Raw genomic sequence first — 18,407 nt, 5'->3', positions numbered from 1 at the left:
CATACCTTGTCTTTCACATGACAACGAGTGTGAAAGATGTTCTCCCGCTGCACCTCTTCTTTTGCTTGCAAATTTAAGGCTCGTCGTGTGACTACTGCAAGCATCTCACCATATTCTGCCCCAAACTCCTCATCAACCATAGAAGCATCCTCCAATGGTGGCATGTCATCAAGATCACCTTCATCTTCAGAATCTATCTCGCCATTATCCCGAATTACCATAACTCGCTTGTTTGGGCACTGGCTAGCTATGTGTCCTCTCCCCTGACATTTGAAACACTTAATCTCTCTCAAAACGAGACGAAGTAGGGGCTGTTTTACCTTGAGAGGCTGTGGTTGTGGTGGCTGGTTTTGGCTCGGTTTTTGGCTTGTGGGTAAAAGGGTTTTCCTCTTTCTTTGGATAGTTCAACCGCCAAGGTGCTGCACTTGGATTTTGTGGGATTTGTCTCAGATTTGAACTTGTACTACCCCTCTTGAGCTGCCTCTCAACTTTCATTGCCATATGCACCAAATCTTCCAATTCCACATAATGGTGTAGCTCAATTGTATTAGCAATCTCTTGGTTCAACCCATTCAAAAACCTTGCCAATGTCGCCTCCCGATCTTCTTCCACATTGGCTTTAATCATAGCCATCTCCATCTCTTTGTAATACTCTCAACACTCTTGTAACCTTGACGAAGACCCACAACTTAAGGTATAGATCCCGATAGTAATGAGCTGGTACAAAACGTCGCCTCATCACCCTCTTCATATCATCCCAAGTCTCAATTGGACGATCTCCATTTCGCCTCCTGTTGATGCACAACTGATCCCACCAAACAATAGCATAATCAGTAAATTCAATAGCTGCAAGTTTTACCTTCTTCACTTCGAAGTAGTTGTGACAATCAAAAACCAACTCCATCTTCTTTTCCCATTCAAGGTATGCTTCGGGATCACTCTTCCCTTGAAATGCGGGGATTCTCATCTTGATATTTCCCAAATTATTATCTACCCAGTTCCTAGCTTCTCTATCTCGGCCATACCTCCTATGGTTACCCTCTGACATCCTATCAAACTCTTCATCTAAATCTTCCCCTTCAATCTCTCTTTCACTCTCAACATCCCATTGTTGCACCCTGTTCCTCCGAGCCCTCTGTTGCGTTCCCTCTTCTACCCTATCCAACCTCTCATATATTTGTTCTGATGAGGACACCAAGACTAAAGATCCAAGTCTAGTTCCAATTGGTCTGGTGACGAGGGCGCGAGCCAAAAGACTTAGTTTAGGAGCTTGATGAGTCTTATTGTATTTTGTCATCTTGTATTTTTTATTTAGTCTTTGTTTATTTTTGTGAAAAGTCAAACACTTGACTTGTGTGAGTCCAAGAGTCCTTTTTCTTTATTTTTCGGTTTTCATTAGGAAGACAAAAAGGCTTGTCTTTATTTTTTCGGTTTTCATTAGGAAGACAAAAGGCTTGTCTTTATTTGTCGGTTTTCATTAGGAAGACAAAAGGTTGTCTTTAATTTTCGGTTTTTAGGAAGACAAAGGGGCTTGTCTTGATGTAATTTTCGGCTATATAAGGCCTTGAAAACATTTGGAAAAATCAGATTATTATGAAATGAAAATTGAGAGGTTTTCTTCTTGAGTTCTTGAAGAGACTATTCAAACTTATCAAGGGTATTCCTTGTGGCGTTCAATCCGACTTATCAAACGGATTCCCATCCTCGTTTGTGGCGTCTTCCTCATACCAAGGTTCGTGCTTGGCTAAGCATTGGGTCGCGGTTCTTCATACCAAATTTCGTGTGTTCTTGGTGGCTGCCATATTTGGTGTCGGGTTTCACCACCATCGTTGGTGTGGTTCGTATCAGTTGGTATCAGAGTTTAGGATCATCCGGTTTGGCCTATCCTTTTTCATTTGTGTTTTCTATTCAATTCGTTTTTTTTCAATTCTGAAATAAAAAAAATAAATAAATTATTCATCATCTAGTCGTGTTTTTTTTGTTTTTGTATTCGTTTTTGTCCTTGTTTTTTTTTTGTTTTCTTGTGAAATCTGAAACTACTATTGTTAATTTCCCTATTTCAATTGTTTCCTTGTTCAATCATTCCCTTATTTCCAAAGTTTCCATTATTTTTTTTGTGAAATCCCTTGAAATCCGAAACTAGTCTACACAAAGTTTCAATTCCTTTGTAATCCCCTATTTTGTTTTCTTTTCGTTTCTGAAATCATGAATTAGGGTTCTTAACGTGAATTAGGGCTTTGAGTTTTATCTTGTTCTAATTGTGGAATCTGAATTTGCATTGGTTTTCTCTAGTTCTTATTGTGAAATCCGAATTTTCATTGAGTTTCTCTTGCTTTGCTTTTGAAATCCGAATTTTACCTTGGGTTTCTCTTGTTCTTATTGTGAAATCTGAATTGGGGTTGAGTTTCTCTTGTTCTTATTGTGCAATCCGAATTGGCATTGAGTTTTTTTCTCTTGTTCTTATTGTACAATCCGAATTTGTTTTATTGTGAAATCTGATTTGGCATCGAGTTTCTCTTGTTTTATTGTGAAATCTGAATTGACAGTGAGTTTCTCTAGTTTTTCATTGTGAAAATCCGAATTTGCATTGAGAATCTCTTGCTCTTTTGTGAAATCCGAGTTGTTTTGTTTTCGAATCCAAGTCTGATTTTTTTTCTTGTGTCTTGTACCTGCGTTTGAGGATCAAGAGGAAAGAAAAGACAGAAAGAAAGAAGAAGAAAAGAAAACCAAGAGGATCCGAAACCAAAAAAAAAAAAAAAAAAGTCTGGAAACCTCTCTTAAAAAATTTTGTTCTATTCTTGTTCCCTATGGTCTAGGGGCCCTTTTGCCAAAACCCCACACAAGTGTTCCAAAAATCATCAGTTTTCGCCAATTTTTCATCGGTGTTCGTTTGGTTTGTTTGGTAGGATTTGCTGCTTGAACCTCCATATTACTGTTTGATTAGTTTTGAAAGAACTTAAAGAAGCATACGAGTGGAAAAGGGCAGAGGTGTGAGCTTATTTGAGGGTAAAAGCCATCAAAGTTGAGTGAAACACGAGTGGACTTGAGTGACAATTTTTGAGTGAAAACACGTGAGGGAGTGTGGTGAGGTCTTTTCTCCATATTATTCTAACCCTATTTTGCAGATTTCCATCATGGCACAAAATCCAGAGAAAAATGCAAGCAATGATATTCCGCCACCTGAGGTTCCGAATTTACAAATGCAAGCATTAATTGGGGAGATGCGAAGGATGATGAGGGCGGAGTGTGAGCAGATACATGAGAGGTTGGATAGGTTAGAAGAGGGAACGCAATGGAGGGCACGGAGGAACAGGGTGCAACAACGGGATGTTGAGGGTGAAAGACAGTTTGATGGGGGCGATTTAGAGGAAGAATATGATAGGATGTCAGAGGGTAACCATAGGAGGTACGGCTGAGATAGGGAAGCTAGGAACTGGGTAGACAATAATTTGGGAAATATCAAGAAGAGAATCCCCGCCTTTCAAGGCAAGAGTGATCCTGAGGCATACCTTGAGTGGGAAAAGAAGATGGAGTTGGTTTTCGATTGTCACAACTACTCTGACATGAAGAAGGTAAAACTAGCTGTCATTGAATTTACTGATTATGCTATTGTTTGGTGGGATCAGTTGTGCATCAATCGGAGGTGAAATGGAGATCGTGCCATTGACACTTGGGAGGCTATGAAGAGGGTGATGAGGCGACGGTTTGTACCATCTCATTATTATCGGGATCTATACCTTAAGTTGCAGGGTCTTCGTCAAGGTTCCAAGAGTGTTGATGAGTATTACAAGGAGATGGAGATGGCTATGATTAGAGCCAATGTGGAAGAGGATCGGGAGGCAACAATGGCAAGGTTTTTGAATGGGTTGAACCGAGAGATTGCTAATCCAATTGAGCTACACCATTATGTGGAATTGGAAGATTTGGTGCATATGGCAATCAAAGTTGAGAGGCAGCTCAAGAGGGGTAGTACAAGTTCAAAGCCAAGACCGAGCCCACACAATTCAAGTGCAACACCTTGGCGGTCAAACTATCCAAAGAAGGAAGAAGACCAACCTACTTCATCCTTTACACCAAAACCAGCCACGACCCCTCAAGGTAAAACAGCCCCTACTTCGTCCCATTCTAGTGAGATAAAATGTTTCAAATGTCAGGGGCGAGGACACATAGCTAGCCAATGTCCAAACAAGAGAGTTATGGTGATTCGAGAAAGTGGCGAGCTCGATTCTGAAGATGAAGATGATCTTTATGACATGCCACCATTGGAGGACGCTTCTACGGGTGGTGAGGAGTTTGGGGCAGAATCTGGTGAGATGCTTGCACTAGTCACACGACGAGCCTTAAATTTGCAAGCAAAAGAAGAGGAAGAAGAGGTGCAGCGGGAGAACATCTTTCACACTCGTTGTCATGTGAAAGACAAGGTATGCAGTGTTATTATTGATGGTGGTAGTTGCACTAACGTTGCTAGTTCTTCCATGGTTGAAAAGCTGGGGCTCCCAACGCTTAAACATCCTCGTCCATACAAGTTGCAGTGGTTGAATGATAGTGGTGAAGTGAGGGTTACAAAACAAGTTCTGGTATCATTTCGAATTGGCAAATATGAGGATGAGGTATTGTACGATGTGGTTCCAATGCAAGCTGGACACCTCCTTCTAGGAAGGTCTTGGCTATTTGATCGTCGAGTCCAGCAGGATGGCTTCACCAACAAGTACTCATTCACGTTCCGTCAACGAACAATCACTCTAGCTCCATTGATGCCAAAGCAAGTATATGAAGACCAAGTGAGGTTGCAAAAATTGAGTGATCAAAAAAATTGAGTGAGCAAAAGAAGGAGAGTGAAAAGATGAATGAGAGTGAGAAAAAAGAGAGACAAAGAGAGAAAAGGGTCGAATCAAGTGAGAGAGAAAAGAAAGAGAAGAGTTCGATCAATGAGGGAAAATTAGAGAGAAAACAAAATAATTTTTATGCAAAAAAAAGTGAGGTTAGGAGGCTCTTTTAAACACTAACCAACTTGATGCTAACAAAGGTCGTCACAAGCAGGTTTTTGACCCCGGTGATTGGGTATGGGTACACATGAGGAAAGAGCGATTCCCAGCACATAGACGTTCCAAATTGCTACCTCGAGGAGATGGTCCGTTTCAAGTGCTAGAAAGGATCAATGACAATGCCTATAGACTCGATTTACCAGGTGAGTATACTGTTAGTGCTACTTTTAATGTTTCTGATTTGAGTCCTTTTGATGCAGGTGATGATTTGAGGACAAATCCTTCTCAAGAGGGGGGGAATGATGAGGACACCAAGACTAAAGATCCAAGTCTAGTTCCAGTTGGTCTGATGACGAGGGCGCGAGCTAAAAGACTCAGTTTAGGAGCTTGATGAGTGTTATTGTATTTTGTCATCTTGTATTTTTTATTTAGTCTTTGTTTATTTTGTGAAAAGTCAAACACTTGACTTGTGTGAGTCCAAGAGTCCTTTTGTCTTTAATTTTCGGTTTTCATTAGGAAGACAAAAGGCTTGTTTTTAAATTTTGGTTTTCTTTAGGAAGACAAAGGGGCTTGTCTTGATGTAATTTTCGCCTATATTAGGCCTTTGTAAACGTTTGGGAATGGCAGATTATTATGAAATGAAAATTGAGAGGTTTTCTTCTTGAGTTCTTGAAGAGACTATTCGAACTTATCAAGGGTATTCCTTGTGGCATTCAATCCGACTTATCAAACGGATTCCCATCCCCATTTGTGGCGTCTTCCTTATACCAAGGTTAGTGCTTGGCTAAGCATTGGGTCGCGGTTCTTCATTCCCATTTCGTGTGTTCTTGGTGGCTGCCATATTTGGTATCGGGTTTCATCACAATCGTTGGTATGGTTCGTATCATGTTCACACTCCGCCCTCATCATCCTTCGCATCTCCCCCATTAATGCTTGAAGTTGTAGATTCGAAACCTCATTTGGTTTCATTTTTATCTGGATTTTGTGCCATGATGGAAATCTGCAAAATAAGGTTAGAACAATATGGAAAAGATACCTCACCACACTCCCTCACGTGTTTCACTCAAACAATATTTTCACTCAAATCCACTCGTGTTTCACTCAATTTCAATGGCTTTTACCCTCAAATAAGGTCGCACCTCTGCCTTTTTTTCCACTCGTATTCTTCTTTAAGTTCTTTCAAAACTAATCAAACGATATGATGGAGGATTCTAGTAGCAAATCAAACCACAACAAACCAAACGAATATAGCAAAAACTGATGATTTTTTATACACTTGCGTGAGGATTTGGCATAAGAGCCTCTAGGACATAAGGAGCAAGATTAGAACAAAAAATTTTAGGAGAGGTTTCCAGACTCTTTTTTTTTCGGATCCTCTTGATTTTTCTTCTTCATTCTTTCTTTCTTTCTTCTTTTTTTTTTTTTTTTGATTTCTCAAACGCAGGTACAAGACACAAGAAAAATCAAAATTGGTGGAACTAGAACGATTCGAAAACAAAACAACACGGATTTCACAAAAGAACAAGAGAAACTCAATGCAAATTCAGATTTTCACAATAAAAACAAGAGAAACTCAATGCCAATTCAGATTTCACAATAAGAACAAGAGAAACTCAATGGCAATTTGGATTTCACAATAAGAACAAGAGAAACCTAAAGCAAATTCAGATTTCACAATAATAGCAAGAGAAACTCAATGAAAATTTGGATTTCACAATAAGAACAAGAGAAACTCAATGAAAATTCAGATTTCACAATAAGAACCCTAATTCATGATTTCAGGAAAAAAAAATTATAGGGATTTTCAGAAACCCTAATTCAAATGTATGAATTGAACAAAAGAAACGAAAAGAAAAAAACAAGGAAAAGGATAGGCCAAACCGTATGAATCTAGGCTCTGATACCAACTGATACGAACCACGCCAACAATTGTGACGAAACCCGAACCAAATCTGAAAAAAAACAACCCAAGAACACTCGAATTTGGAATGGAAACCACGACCCAATGCTTAGCAAAGCACGAACCTTGGTATGAGGAAGACGCCACAAACGGGAATGGATTATCCGTTTGATAAGTCAGATTTGAACGCCACAAGGAATCCCTTTGATAAGTTCAAAAGTTTCTTCAAGAACTCAAGAAGAAAACTCACAATGTTTTTCATTAACCAAAACTATCTGAATTCCAAGTTGTCCACAAGGCCTAATATAGCCGAAAAATACAAAGAGGGTTTTTAGAAATATAAAAAACCTAAAATACCCATAATGAAAAAGCCCAAAATGACATGTCTTTTGACTCCAACAAAGACTCTAATAAAATATGAAAATATAGTTCAAACTAAAACAAATAATTAAAGGAATTAAGCTCCTAAACTGAATCAACTTTGATGAGCAGCACAAGCCTTTATTCACCCTCAGTAGTGAACTCGACCTCTTCCTGTTGTAGAATTCTCCGGACTAAGTTGTTAAGCTCTTCTTTGAATCTCCTAGCTCACGCCCTCGTCACCGGACCAACCGAAACTTGAATTGGATCGTTAGTCTTGATGTCCTCATCACATACCTTGATCTACTACTATATAAGTAGCATTTCCAGCTATAGTTTGAATGGCAAATGGTGCCCCTCTTCTTGTACCCCCTTGTATTTTGCTCCAAATTGTAATCTCTAATAAAAAAATATAACTCTGTGAAAAAATCTCCTGTCAGTGGGATTTGAAAAAGGAACTAAACACTTGTACTTTGATAAAAATAAGCAAAAATAAATTGGAGTCTGATCACCCGAGCATTCGATTTGATAACCTGATACTAATTATTCTTATACCTACATCCATTCTATATTTTCTCCTTGATTAATCATAGTCAGGAAATTTAAATCATCCCACACTAGCACTTCCGTGCAATAACTCTATAAACTTCACTCTTGGGATCTGGGTAGTTTAGGAGAAACCACCACGACTTCTCTCTTCTTGGGAAAACATCATTGGATGGGTTGGTGTTTTGATGATCCCTACCTTATTGATCACAACTTTTGTATTTATTATCACTTTCATTATTGTCCCTCCAATGGATATTGATGGTATTCGTGGACCTGCTTTTGGATATGTACTCTATGGAAACAATATTACTCACATTGGTTGTTTGTGGTTCCATTATCAATCAAGAAGGCTATCCACAACTTCTTGTAAACTTCCATTTGTCCATATTTCAAGAAAAAATATTTCTCACTTTTCATTTTCATTTATATAAGAATGAATATTATGATTTGCATTTCGAGCATGTAGGAATAGAGCATCTATAGGATAACTTCTGTGACAGTCAAAATCCTTTGATCCGCAGGGGGAAAGACCGCGTAAAAGTTGTGCAATCCCACATCGCATGGGAAAGGTCAAGTGTGATGATTCTGAGATTGTGTAGGTATGGGACTACACAGTTGAAGAGGGCAATGGATTGATGGGTAATACCTATGCCAACAAGATGCATCTTCTTTTCGATAGCCCATCACTTGAGAACTCCAAAGTTAAGTGTGCTTGACCTGAAGTAGTCTCATGATAGGTGACCTCCTAGGAAGTTTTCCCAGGAAGCGTGCAAGTGAGGACAAAGCATGTTGGAAAGACTCGTGTTGGTTTGCAAGGCCATTCGTCATTCCAAGAAGCAACCATAGTGGCGTGGGGCCATTACAAATGGTATCATATCCTTGACCCAGCCGGAAGTGTGGCCGACAAGTACTTCGGACCCCTAAGTGGGGTGATTGTGACAATAAGAATCCTGTGATCCACTAGGGGAAGATCAGGTAAAAGCTGTGCAATCCCACATCACCTGAGGAAGGTCAAGTGTGATGATTCTAAGACTGTGTAGGTATGGTATTACACAGTTGAAGAGAGCTTAAGTGGATTGATGGGTACTACCTATGCCAACAAGATGCATCTTCTTTTCGGTAGGCCATCTCTTGAGAACTCCAAATTTAAGCGTGCTTGATCTGGAATAGTTTCATGATGGGTGACCTCTTGGGAAGTTTTCCCAGGAAGCGTGCGAGTGAGGACAAAGCACGCTGGAAAGACTCGTGTTGGTTTGTAGGGCTAGTCGTCATTCCAGGAAGCAGCCATAGTGACGTGGGGCATTACAACTTCTCTTAGCGACTCATACGCTATGGCTTGGTTAACGAAACCCACTAAAGTCTTTGAGCGAATCTTCATAGGGAAATTGTCTTTGAGCTATTTTTATGTAGGACTTCCCCTACAATATTTCCACTGCAGTAGAGTTTGACCACTAAATTCAAGATGAATTGGTTAGGTTCCTTATTGCGTAAAATAAAGCTAAGTGAAAGTGTACATTGTCAACAACAAGTAATACAGTAGCAAATACCAAATATCGTCTCCACTGGGACTATTTTTAAGTTTTTGATTGTGAAAATAAATTCTAACAAAATGGTTCAAGAACACGGAAATTAATTAAAAATGTTGTGGTTTAAGAATTGAGCAAATGAGAATTAATTAAATGCAGAAAAATAAAATAAACAACTTCGAAAAATAGTAGAAAATAGTGACAAATAGTAAGATGGCAACGATAATAATTATCCCCCTAATATGTAACTCTGACAGTGATGTTGGATTGATGTTGTAGCAACCGGTTGTCTATTACTCAAGAATTCCAATTAATTTCATAGGCTTTCGTCAAAGTACTATGGTTTTAATTCTGTAATTAAACCACATATATCTATGCTAATTTAATTTCAAAGATTCAATTCAAGCATCAATTCCATAAGACTATGCATGGTTATAATATATGCCTACACCACTACAATATTGAAATCAAAGACTTCTAGCATGCACCATTCAAATTGTGTGTCAATTAATTCCAAACTTTTCATATTTCAACATTAACACAATTACATACTAAAGGTGATCAATCATTAGCAAGTATTAATCATGAGAAATATTTGTATGAATAAACCTCAAGTGGCATTTAGCATCAAAATCAAAATATCATAACTCACATATTAGGGTTCAAATTATCCTAGCTAATTAGAGTTTAGCTCATGGTTACAAACTCAAAAACACCCAAATAATAATCATCCATATTCAAAAAATTGATGAGAAAAATTAAAGAAACTAAGAGTAAAAAAAAAAGAAAGGTGTAGCATCTCGGAATTTTACTTAGCTAGATAGTAGTAGTAGTAGTAGCTTGTAGTATTGTAGTTTTCATGATTATTGGTTCAAGCTGGGATTTAGTTGGAACTCGTAGAAATAGTTATGGATTTTATAAGTTTAACCTATAGTTTCGAAATATTAATTTTAATATAAGGTTTGATTAATATAGCTGGTCCTGGAAATGATATTTATTATAACCTAAGGTTTAAATAGAATAATTAAGAATGTGACACTTGTCACATGCATGTTTATTAAGGATATAAGGATTTTATATGAATAAATTAATAAAGGGTAGATCTAGAAGGTCTAGAACCTTCCAGCAGCTGTTAAGATTACGTTTTACTCAGTCAAAGTTGTTTAACCAAACTTCAAGCATGCAAAAACATGTTTAAAATATCAGCGTATGTCGATATATCGCAGCTATAGGGCTCGATATATTGCCTAAGGTTGATACGAAAAACACGTCGACTTCGTACGAAGAAAACCACGAAGGCTCAGGACATAAGGGTAGGTGATATATTGCCCATTGGGTGCGATATATCGGCCCTTTATGGTATTTTTGAAACTTTGTCAACTGAATTAGAAATAGCCCTTAACAACTTAGAATTGCTCCTGAACGTTTTTGACTGAGTTCTGGGCACCTATTGAACAGAAAATTTTAATTTATTCAATTATTATTCATTTATTTATTCTTTTTCAAAGGGGTTAGTTTCACTCCTTGAACTCTATAAATAGGACCTTGCACTCAGTCATTTCATTCATCATTCAAGCATTCTTCAGAGCCTCCAAGCTGCTAAGTTTATTCTCACTACTACAAAATTGTACTTAGACGACATGCATGAGATGGTGTTTGTAGTAGAACTGTCGTGTCATGTTAAAAATATACATGACATAACAGTCGCTCACAAACTGTTGTGCCATGAAAATTAAAACTCACACGAAACGACAGTTCTAATGAGACTGTTGTAACATGCCTATTTTTAACATGAGACAACATTTCTACTTAAACTGTTGTCTAATGCAATACAAATTTTCAATAAATACTAATTTAATTTATATTTTTTTAATATAATTTAATATATTTTATGTAAATGTATTAATAAAAAAATATTAATTAATAATTTGCAACACACAATAGCTACTAGTTAAAAATGAGTTTTGTTTTTAAATAAGTTATTCAAAAAATTGTTTAAATTTTTAATACTTTTTTGTAATATTAATTACTAATTGAATTACTTATTATATATTTAATAAAAGAATATTTCTTTTATTAAAAATTCATGAATGATGGTGTTGTTTGGTAACACGTAAAAAAATAGTTTTTCATTTAATTAATTAAAAATTTGTGAATTAAACATAGCACGAATGTCGTAGTGTGCCACTTCAAAACTAATTGTCGAGCCTCTAAATGCTAGATCAATGGTGTGATCTTGCTCTTGGTGATCAAGATCCCTTACTGTACCTACAGAAATTAACGGCTCTGTTAAAGTAGGTACCTACAGAAACTGCTGGAATTTGATATTGAGTACTTTTCTTGCTAAAAAAATTATTGGGTACTAAATCGCAAGAAATAAAAAATATTGGGTACTTTTGCCACCAATTTCCCTTATACTAGTTTTGAGACTAAAGAAATATTTCCCTCTTAATTTATATTATCATTTATTGGAATAAATAAGAATATATATCCAATTGGATGAAAGGTTTATCCAAAAATTTGTGAGATTTAAAATAAATTATGATTTAATTATAATATTTGGGATTAAAAGAAAGAATTTTGATTAGTCAAGATTATTGGATTAAAATGTTATTTAATTAAAATTGGGATTTTTAAAAAATAAAATGAATTTAGTAAAGGACTTAATAGAGATGATTTTTGAAATTTGGGGCCAAAAAGAAATTAAAGAAATTTATTTTATAATAAGATTTTATTTAATAAAAGTAAAAAACTAAAGATATTATTTTCTTTTTCCCTCTGACCTTGTTTCTTTTTCCCCCGATTTCTTCTTCTTCTTTATTCCCCGATTTCTTCAGCTGGTGCTCTGTCCTATTCGCTCCATCTTCTTCCCTCCTCCATCTGCATCACCGTCCCTGTCAACGAAGCACCAAACGAGACAAACATTGTTGTCCCTGCATCCGAGCATATCATTAATTTTCTAGGCGCGACAAAGGCGTAACGCTTGGGAAAATTTGGGGAAGTAAGAACTTCCGGTGTCTGGGCCGATCTGGGTAAGCATCTCTTTCAAACGACATTCTTTCAGATTGGTGCTTTTTCCGGCATTAGCATATTTGGTTGTTCTTGGTTGTTCTTTGTGGTGAATTTATTATATGTGGGAAATAGTTAAGTTCTGTTATGGGTTTGGTTATTTGGGGCTTCTGCTCTGTAAATGTGAATTTGTAAGGGTATTGAGTTGTATTGTACCATTGTATGTCTTTGTATTGTAAAGGAAGAAGAGGAAGAAATTAGGGTAAAGCTATCGGCAGAAATCAAGATCGTTATATGGGCATGTTTCATTGGTTTGTTTAACACAGTTTGGTTTTTTTCTTTTGTTCAACCAGGGGAAAGAATTTGAAAACTTAGGTGATTGGGTGTCCAAAAACCATTGATGGTGACTTTGAAATGCAAAGAATTCCCAACAAGTTTTGGGTTTGATACTGCTTTCAAGGTGACTGCAACTAAAAGAAATTTTTTACAACTTGAACCCTTAAATTTCTTTATGGTTCTTTCCATATATCGTGTAGGAAATTTTGGAACAACAATCTTTATTTTTTAGCAGATACGAACTTGAACCCCACTAGCTTGAAAATTGTATCCATGTACCTGATGATAATTTTATTTGTTGAAGCAATTTTTTTTTCACTGCCACTGTGTTATATTTATATTCCTAGAATCATCTTATTTACTTGCTAATTCATTATGGTCATGAACTTATGAATTTGCTTTAAAGCATCAACCTTTACATGTTAAGAGAAGGAACTTCTCATAGAAAATTGTTTACAGATAAGTTGGTTAATTGTTGTGTGGGCCATCAACTATATAACTTGCAAGAAAATTTGGTGATGCTGTGTTTTGATGAAATAAAGTATAATATTCAATGTACCTTGTCCTTCTTAAAATACTAATTAGGTGTTAAAGTTATTATTCTAACAGGTTTATTTCCTGAGAAATTTAAAAAAAAAAACTTCATTGGATCATGTATATAATACTGACTTGATTAGCCTAAGTCTGGTTCTGCCTGATTTTCCTTGGCATGAATAGCGTGACACTTTCTATGATATGGAACTAACAGATACACTGAAGGAAGCTAATAATAATGTGATGCACTTCATTTTATTCAGATATATGCATAAAGGATTGGAAATGTCATGATAGATGCCAGATCAACTGGAAAATATTATCATTGTAAGTATGCTGGTTTAAAGTCATGGAACATGTAGTGATTTAGCTTGTAGATTACAGTTTAACTCATCTTATCTTTTGATTTGCACTCTAGTGAGCTTAACAAAATTTAATTGTCAACTACAGTTGTGCGACTTATGGGGCGTGCAGCTTCGCACATAACACTTGAATGTGTATTGCTCTTATGTCTTTATTTTCACAATCAATGTTTATCATTATATGTGTGTCTGTTTTTTCAAAGAATGCTAAGGATTAAGATTGTGCCATACTTGAGATTTTTTATTTTTTAAAAAAAATATCTAGTGTTGGAAGATTTTCCATTGATATTAGATCAGCCATGTACATTTATATCAGCCACAACTATGATATCCTTGTTTCTGTTTTAGTTATAGTTTCCTTATTTTCTGTTTTAATTCTATTTTCCTTATTTCGTTTATTGTGTATTATAATTTGATAGGATGATGTTTTATTTTGTTTCCAATCTTATGAAAAGTAAGATCAATTTTGATTTCAGAGAATTGAATACCTGATAGTCACCTAGGCTATTTATACGCCTCTCTTGACTTGGGAATATTCAGTAGTTTTCTGGTATTATGATACGAACCACACCAACGATTGTGGTGAAACCCGACACCAAATATGGCAGCCACCAAGAACACACGAAATGGGAATGAAGAACCGCAACTCAATGCTTAGCCAAGCACGAACCTTGGTATAAGGAAGACGCCACAAACGGGGATGGGAATCCGTTTGATAAGTTGGATTGAATTCCACAAGGAATACCCTTGATAAGTTCGAATAGTCTCTTCAAGAACTCAAGAAGAAAACCTCTCAATTTTCATTTTATCAAAAAATCTGCTTTTCCCAAACGTTTACAAGGCCTAATATAGCCAAAAATTACATCAAGACAAGCCCCTTTGTCTTCCTAAAGAAAACCGAAAATTAAAGACAAGCCCTTTGTCTTCCTAATGAAAACCGAAAAATTAAAGACAAGCCTTTTGTCTTCCTAATGAAAACCGAAAAATAAAGACAAGCCCTTTGTCTTCCTAATGAAAACCGAAAATTAAAGACAAAAGGACTCTTGGACTCACACAAGTCAAGTGTTTGACTTTTCACAAAATAAACAAAGACTAAATAAAAAATACAAGATGACAAAATACAATAAGACTCATCAAGCTCCTAAACTAAGTCTACTTTGATGAGTAGGACAAGTCTTCGTTCTCCTTCAGTGTTGACCACTGTGTCCTCTTGTTATAGGACTCTGTGGACTAGGCTGTTAAGTTCTTCTTTGAATCTCTTGGCTCGTGCCCTCATCACCGGACCAACTGGAACTTGACTTGGATCTTTAGTCTTGGTGTCCTCATCATTCCCCCCCTCTTGAGAAGGATTTGACCTCAAATCGTCACCTGCATCAAAAGGACTCAAATCAGAAACATTAAAAGTAGCACTAACAGTATACTCACCAGGTAAATCGAGTCGGTAGGCATTGTCATTGATCCTTTCAAGTACTTGAAATGGACCATCTCCTCGAGGGAGCAATTTGGAACGTCTTTGTGCTGGGAATCGTTCTTTCCTCATGTGTAACCATACCCAATCACCGGTCTCAAAAACCTGCTTATGACGACCCTTGTTAGCTTGCTTAATGTACTGTTCAGTCCTTCTCTCTATGTTGAGTCGTGCCCTCTCATGGATTTGCTTCACAAATTCTGCCTTCTTCTTTCCATCTAAATTCAAATGCTCAGAAATAGGTAAAGGTGATAAATCCAAAGGAGTTAGAGGATTAAAACCATAAACAATTTCAAATGGTGAAAATTTAGTAGCAGAATGCATGGAACGATTATGAGCAAACTCAACATGTGGTAAACAATCTTCCCAAGTCTTAATATTTTTACTTATGATAGCCCTCAACAAGGTGGATAGAGTCTTATTAACTACTTATGTTTGACCATCGGTTTGGGGATGACAAGTAGTAGAAAACAATAGTTTTGTCCCAAGTTTACCCCACAATGTTTTCCAAAAGTAGCTTAAGAATTTAGCATCCCTATCTGATACAATTGTCCTAGGCATACCATGTAATCTCACAATCTCCCTGAAGAACAAATCTGCAACGTTAGAAGCATCATCAGTTTTATGACAAGGGATAAAATGAGCCATCTTAGAAAACCGGTCTACCACCACAAAGATTGAATCCCTAATATAAGAACACGAATTGAATAGAAAAACAAATGAAAAAGGATAGGCCAAACCGGATGATCCTAATCTCTGATTCCAACTGATACGAACCACACCAACGATTGTGGTGAAACCCGACACCAAATATGGCAGCCACCAAGAACACACGAAATGGGAATGAAGAACCGCGACCCAATGCTTAGCCAAGCACGAACCTTGGTATGAGGAAGACGCCACAAATGGGGATGGGAATCCATTTGATAAGTCGGATTGAACGCCACAAGGAATACCCTTGATAAGTTCGAATATTCTCTTCAAGAACTCAAGAAGAAAACCTCTCAATTTTCATTTTATCAAAAAAATATGCTTTTCCCAAACGTTTACAAGGCCTAATATAGCCAAAAAATTACATCAAGACAAGCCCCTTTGTCGTCCTAAAGAAAACCGAAAATTAAAGACAAAAGGACTCTTGGACTCACACAAGTCAAGTGTTTGACTTTTCACAAAATAAACAAAGACTAAATAAAAAATACAAGATGAAAAATACAATAAGACTCATCAAGCTCCTAAACTAAGTCTACTTTGATGAGTAGGACAAGTCTTCGTTCTCCTTCAATGTTGACCACGGTGTCCTCTTGTTTTAGGACTCTGTGGACTAGGCTGTTAAGTTCTTCTTTGAATCTCTTGGCTCGTGCCCTCGTCACCGAACCAACTGGAACTTGACTTGGATCTTTAGTCTTGGTGTCCTCATCATATTAGATATTTGGTTTCTTGACGTTTTATCACACATATCAAGAAAGTGAGGATTGTTTATTGTATAAAATTGGATATTGGCATTTTTTTTCCTATTTGAAGAAAGGTTTTGAGGGTGTTTTGTTTTCTGATTTTGCGAGGGATTTTCTGTTGTAACGTTATTTTTGTTTCAAGTATGGCTTTTCCACACTATTCTTGTATGATTTTTTTCGTTAATACAAGTTTCTTTCTTTTTTAATTTTCATATAAAAAAGAAAATTATATTGTGATGTTTCAGAGATTATCTGTTATTCCAGAAAACTTGGATGGTGAAGTAAATATAGGAGCACATTTGTTTATTTATTTTTTTATGGTAGTATTACTTTCTATCCTTTTTATTTTTATTTTTCATGAAGTAAAAAGGCTGTTCTGTAGAATATATTTAAATAGAAGAAACATGATTTTGAGTAGGCAAATGCAGAGCCTGCAAATGATGAAGATGTTGGCAGCATATATGAGGTCTGTAAAAGTCAAATACTCTTGCAAATTGCATGCTGATTCAACAGCATTTTAAATAAATTCTCAAGGCTTATTTTTGCATGTACATTTAAAATGTACAATTAAATGAAAAAAACAGATGCATAAAAATAGACCAGCATACCGATGTTAGACATATTTTTTACTCGGGAAGGGTGAGAAAATGAGTATCATTATTAACGCACCTTAAAAAAGTAAGGCATATAAATGTTGAAAAGTTTTATTCTCTTTTGCACTAATGTGGGAGTGTTCTGTTTTCTGGATTTTGGGATTTCTCACCACTCTTGTAGACTATAGCCTTACATTGCTTTGCTGAAGTCTTGTGTGTGTTAGACTTAAGAGCCTGGATCTACTTTAGTTTCATTAGATAAATTGTTATTATTGAAATACGAGTAGACTTTTACTTAAAAGAGATGAGCGCAGGTACTGCTATATATATCTTTCTTTAGGCCTGATGGTAGCCCGGTAACCACAAGGACTGATCCCAAGTTGTTGGAAAATTGTGGTGGTGGATAGAGGTTGGGCTTATTGTCATGTTGTAGATTTGGAGTTTTAATAACGTAAGTTTGGGAGAACTTTAATTTTATCATTTGTGATTGTGACATTTTCTTGTGATGGCCATCAGTGGGAAACAAATAGAAACCTCTGTTTCTTGACTGTTACAAGTTGATAAAGTATCTACTAATCTATCTGTATGGCTTGATGAATATGCTCTTGAAAAAATTTGACAATTTCTCCATTTCATTAGTTTGAAATGGAGTCTAGTATATAGTCACATTAACTTTGCATGTACATGACTACTGCTTCAATGAGACACCCATGCGATGACTAACTAGTAATGTAAGTGTATTTATAATTATTGAACTACAATTCTATTGAATTTAATTTCTAACTTAGTTTTTTATTTTGTGTTTTGTAGTGTGGTGGGAAAAATACATATACACTTGGCGAAATTAATGAAACTCAAAATGAATGGGCAGCCAAGCTTCTTGAGCGGATGAGTCATAGCTAGAGTAACTTTTGAAATCAGAATTAAAAAATATACTAATTGTAGTTTTTAGTTAGCACTTGCATAGTTATTGCAAGTATATTTTGATATTGTAATTTTTAGATTTGGAACATACTGAGTTCTATTGATTTGTCTATCTGTTGATTTTGTATGAACTATGTTGTAATTACACAGGAAATTATGAATGAATATAGTGGTTGAAAATAGAAAAATAAAAAAATTCTGATATTCTACATGGGACGTCGGTCTCCACAAAACTGTCGTCTTATGTATTACAGGGGACGATGCTTGCACATAAATTGTCATCTCATGTACTGCAGGAGGATGATGCTTGAGTAGGAATTGTCGTCTCATGTACTACAAGAGACAACGTTTGTATAAGAGCCATCGTCTCATGTATGACAAGGGATGACGCTTTTATTTAAACCGCCGTA

At 36.3% G+C, this 18,407-nt stretch overlaps 1 long non-coding RNA gene across 5 annotated transcripts; it reads left to right on the top strand.

Annotated features, from left to right (window-relative positions):
* Positions 1-12,112: 12,112 nt before the first annotated feature.
* LOC133805098 (uncharacterized) lies at positions 12,113-18,299 on the top strand. Of its 5 annotated transcripts, none has more exons than XR_009878837.1 (4): positions 12,113-12,352; positions 12,683-12,789; positions 13,414-13,526; positions 17,884-18,299. It is a non-coding gene; the product is annotated as an uncharacterized LOC133805098 (long non-coding RNA). The 5 variants fall into 5 exon arrangements; XR_009878835.1 differs by having other exon boundaries at positions 13,463-13,526; positions 17,884-18,297; XR_009878836.1 differs by lacking the exon at positions 17,884-18,299 and adding an exon at positions 13,650-14,046 and having other exon boundaries at positions 13,463-13,526.
* Positions 18,300-18,407: the final 108 nt, after the last annotated feature.

This window comes from Humulus lupulus, chromosome X, assembly GCF_963169125.1.
Source record: "Humulus lupulus chromosome X, drHumLupu1.1, whole genome shotgun sequence".
NCBI classification, from domain to species: domain Eukaryota; kingdom Viridiplantae; phylum Streptophyta; class Magnoliopsida; order Rosales; family Cannabaceae; genus Humulus; species Humulus lupulus.
Note: the sequence above shows the minus strand (reverse complement) of the source record. Positions and strands in the feature narration are given on the sequence as shown.